The sequence below is a fragment of the Myotis brandtii genome, unplaced genomic scaffold, assembly GCF_000412655.1.
Source record: "Myotis brandtii unplaced genomic scaffold, ASM41265v1 scaffold325, whole genome shotgun sequence".
NCBI lineage: Eukaryota > Metazoa > Chordata > Mammalia > Chiroptera > Vespertilionidae > Myotis > Myotis brandtii.
This window is the reverse complement of record NW_005362486.1, coordinates 2419230-2423523: the sequence shown is the minus strand read 5'-3', so window position 1 is coordinate 2423523 and position 4294 is coordinate 2419230. Positions and strand designations below refer to the sequence as shown.

At 48.7% G+C, this 4294-nt stretch overlaps 1 protein-coding gene across 3 annotated transcripts in view; it reads left to right on the top strand.

Annotated features, from left to right (window-relative positions):
• PKNOX2 (PBX/knotted 1 homeobox 2) overlaps positions 1-4294 on the top strand; it is a 291449-nt gene that overhangs the window by 114192 nt on the left and 172963 nt on the right. Inside the window, exon 1 of one of the 3 annotated variants that reach the window (XM_005870911.2) lies at positions 2369-2486. The exons of the other annotated variants lie outside the window; for them this stretch is intronic. The gene's annotated coding sequence lies outside the window, so the exon portion shown is untranslated. Of the gene's footprint in view, positions 1-2368; positions 2487-4294 lie in introns of those variants that run through there. 3 annotated transcript variants of the gene reach the window in all.

Below are 4294 nucleotides of genomic sequence, written 5' to 3'. Positions count from 1 at the left end.
TAGTACATTGGCTTCCAACCAGTCCATGGAATTATAAATGATTAACCGTTATCAGCACACATCTTCACCTCTGTGTAAAAATAGATTGACTGTAATGAGTATTTGAATAAATCATAAGAATGGCCGCCCTGCGATCATCTAACATCCTGCCGATGGCTGCCCGGTGAGTGAGCAGGGCGCCGGCCCTTCGCCTAATGGTCTGCGATTTAGTGCTGGTCGCCTCTGTGATTGACGGCCACGGCTCCCAGGGCACCTCCTCTCCAGCCCAGGGTCTGGAGTGGTTGGACCCCCCAGGTCCAGGGGGTGGGGAAGGGCGCCTCCCTCATCCTGTTCCAGGAAAGCCTACCTAGGAGACAGGGCTGGGGTGAGGGAGCCAGAGCAGAAAGATAATGACCTCTGTGAGAATCGATGTCTCCTCGCACCGGAGGTTAGAGGGACCTCATAAGTCAAGTCAAGTACGCGAGGAGCAAGCTGAGCATGAACCTTAATGAGAGCCAAGTATGGGGGGGGATAGGTCTTCATGTTCTCTGCCTGTCCCTGCGGGCACCAGGCTCCTGGGCCACTTGCACACAGGGACACCTCCCTGGCAAGGATACACCCCTGAACTGCACGGAGGAACAAGGAAAAACTGGTTTCTTCTGGTCCCAGGACTCAGACATGGGAAGATTAAAATGATCTTTCAGGTGTGGGGGGATGAGGATGAGGAGAGGCAGGTTCAGAGGGCCTGGGACCAGCTGAGGAGGGAAAAGCCGGAAACTGTGGTGTCTCAGAGAGACGACCAGTGAAGGCTGTATTTGTGTGGGAAACAACAAACATTCTAATTTAATCTCAGTGGTGTTCCAGTCCGTACGGCTGTGTAAGAAACCACCCCCAAACTTAACAACTTAACAATGTTTATTATGCTCATATAATCCGTGAGGCATGAGTTCAAATAGGACCCAGTAGGGACAACTGGTTTCTATTCCATCAGGTCTGGTGTTCAGCTGGGGCAGATAAAAATCTGGGTGCTAGAATCATCTAAAGCAGCGGTTCTCAACCTGTGGGTCGCGACCCCTTTGGGGTCGAACGACCTTTTCACAGGGGTCGCCTAAGACCATCAGAAAACACATATAATTACATATTGTTTTTTTGATTAATCACTATGCTTTAATTATGTTCAATTTGTCACAATGAAATTGGGGGTCACCACAACATGAGGAACTGTATTAAAGGGTCGCGGCATTAGGAAGGTTGAGAACCACTGATCTAAAGCAAGCATGTCAAACTCAAAGGCTAACACGGGCCAAATAAACAAGGTTTAAGTTTATGTGGGCCGCAAAAAAACAAAAGCTTCAATTTTCATAGAAACGTAGGTTTATTTTGATAGAGACATGATGAATACAAAGGGCTGAAATAAATGAGTAATTGTTAACATAAAATAATAGAACATTTTAATAAAAATTAATATTTTTTCTTGAACATTAACTTACCAGACACTGAATAGCTGCACAAATTAATAAGCGTAATGCAAGTAAACCTATTTTTCTTGTTCTCCGAAAGCGAAATAGTTCCTATTGCGCACACCAAACAAGTCAGTCCAAGACTAATGACGTGGCAGTCGGCTGCTAAAATATTCGCTGCTAGTATTAGTGGAGAGAAATGGTGCGCCTGCTCCTAAGGTGCGTAGGGAAATGAATGCAACACGATTATAGTAATCAGCCATTAGCGAACGTTGTAGTTCGTTATTAATATTGGCTAGACCGCAAAAATATTCGTTGTGGGCTGCGAGTCTGACATGCTTGATATAAAGGCTCATAATTTGGGGGTTGAATACTAGCCCTTGCCTGAGACATTAGCTGGACCACCATCCAGGCTCATGTGCTTCTCCATGTAGCCTGGGCTTCCTCGCAGTCTAAGATTGTACACGCTTCCTGGGACTCTGTGGGACTAAACGAAATCCAGCATGTGACAGCCCTCGAGCCACTCCTGCACCCATAGCTACCAGCATGGTTCAGTCACTCACCCACCCAGTGAATAAATAAAAGGTGGAGCTGGGGGGTTGTTCCTCTCCATTTCACCTGCCATAGATGGTCAAGAACCTTTCCTTTAACTGTACCCTCCGTAAAAGTTCACTCATAAACTATTGATATTTTAATAATACACATTAGCATCTTGCCCTTTGACGAATGAATATTGAATGAGCAATAAAGAGGCAAGAGTAGCCAGGTATAGTGCCATGGGGAAGCTGGAATCATAAGTAGTTGTTGGGGAATGTCCCGTTCCAGGGCCCTGTGACTCACTTTTCCCCCGGTGACCCCAGGAAACAGCTCTTATAGGAACTCAGATTCCAGCCCAGCCCAGTCTGAGCAGGATTTGTCCTCCGTTTTCTCTCACTTGGCTGGAGGGAACTTGGGAGAAGAGAGAACAGGCCATTGAAGAGCTGCTAAAGGCAGGGACGGTTCACTCCTCCATGAAGTCGGTGGCTCTCCCCTCTACCTTTGCCACAGGTACAGGCTTCTTCCTCATATGCTCTCTCCTGCTCCATAAATCAGAAGTCTGCAGACAGATTGTGTGCCCTTAAGAAATCAGGCAACAAGCTTAGAAATAACTCACACTAGTCCCGCCCCCTCTCTCCTTTCTCACCAGGTCTTAATGGGCGCCTGTGCTTGGGGTGTGTGTTAAGGCTTATAAGACATCATTTCCTACCTCTCACAGCTCCTGCTCCCAGCCCTGCTGAGGTGGCCTCCAGTTTGCCAGGGCCTCCATCTGGGCTGGGGTCCTCAAGTGTGCAGGGAACAGTGACAGGGGCTCTTCGTTGGTCCGGCTTAATTGGTGTGATTTAATGGCGTTGCTGGCAGATTCAGATTTATGTGGCTTTCTGAGCTGCAAATCTGCTTTCTAAATGTAGAATTTTTGTGGAGTGGTAAAAAATAATGGCTGTTCTGTGATTCCTGCCTCCCGAGCTAGGAGATTGCAATTTACATTATGCAAATAGACATTATGCAATCAAGGCACTTTAGCAGGAATCTGGTGGCAGGGAGGCTGCTGATGAGATGCAGAGGGCTGACTTGAAGGGGCTCTGGAAGGGGAGACAAACTGGGGAGGGGGCGGGTGGGAGGAGGCAGAGAAGGTTCCTCTGGCTCAAGGAAGCAAAGTGGAGCCTGCCGGGGAGATGGACGCATCCAGGGAGCTGCCAATGCGACTCTCTCAATTAATGGCTTTGTTTAATCATACCCCCTGTCCAGAGGACTATTGTCTTACGGATAATTTCGTTTGCCTAACGAGATTTTGCTAATTAAATCTCCTTTCAGTTGGTGTGACTGTGCCTGCAGGAGAGGGGGCTATCTGAAGTCTTTTCCATAAACCTTTCTGGAGGGGGCCTGGGAAGGAGGACCGGGAGATTGGGGAGGGAAGAAGAAGATGGAGGGAGAAACTCCTTGCTCTGAGCAGGAGGACCAGAGAGGCGGGGAGCAGGGTTTGGAAACTGCAAGGTGGCTGCCACCACCCTCCTTGCCTTTCTTTCCTGCTTGCTGGACATCCAGACAATCATAAATCAGTGTCCAGCCTGAGGAATTCCCCCCCCGCCCTTTTCTTTTTCTGTGGCTCCATTATTCCTTCTCAAGTTCTTCCCGAATCCCAGGAGGTGCTGAGGATTTCCAAGCACTGCTCCCAGTGGCTCCGGCTGTGCGTGGTGGGTGGAGGGGACCAGTGGTGATGCCACTGGATGATACTGGAGACGGTGGGGATGTGGGAACCACTCTCCTTGCATTTGCTGTTAGCTGGCCACTTCTCCAGGGATATCTGCATGAATCAGAGAGAGAACATCTCCTCACATTGATTCATCATCAGTCAAGGATAGCCTCCTACGGTTGGAGGAACCCAGCACTGTGCCTACAAGAGCTGGAGCCTAATGAATGCTGTTGTATCTGACTGTGCCTGGCCTGTGCTCCATCATCCCCAGTGGTTCTTCACCATCCACAGCTTCCTGGGCCTGGCTGACCTGGGGCTTTGCAGCTCCACCCTGTCTACTTGTCCAGTTTCATCTCCTACACCCTTGTTGCTCCCTTTTTCCTGTTAGTTACAGACACTTAGACACACGGGCACTCTTCCACCCCTGATCCCCAAATATGCCGGTTCCCAAATGCTCTGCATAGCTTCACACCTCAGTGCTTTCGAGGTGCTGTTTCCTCTGCCTAGGCCAGTGATGGCGAACCTATGACATGCGTGTCAGAGGTGACATGCGAACTCATTTTTTTGGTTGATTTTTCTTTGTTAAATGGCATCTACACTAATAAAAGAGAAACATGGTAATTGG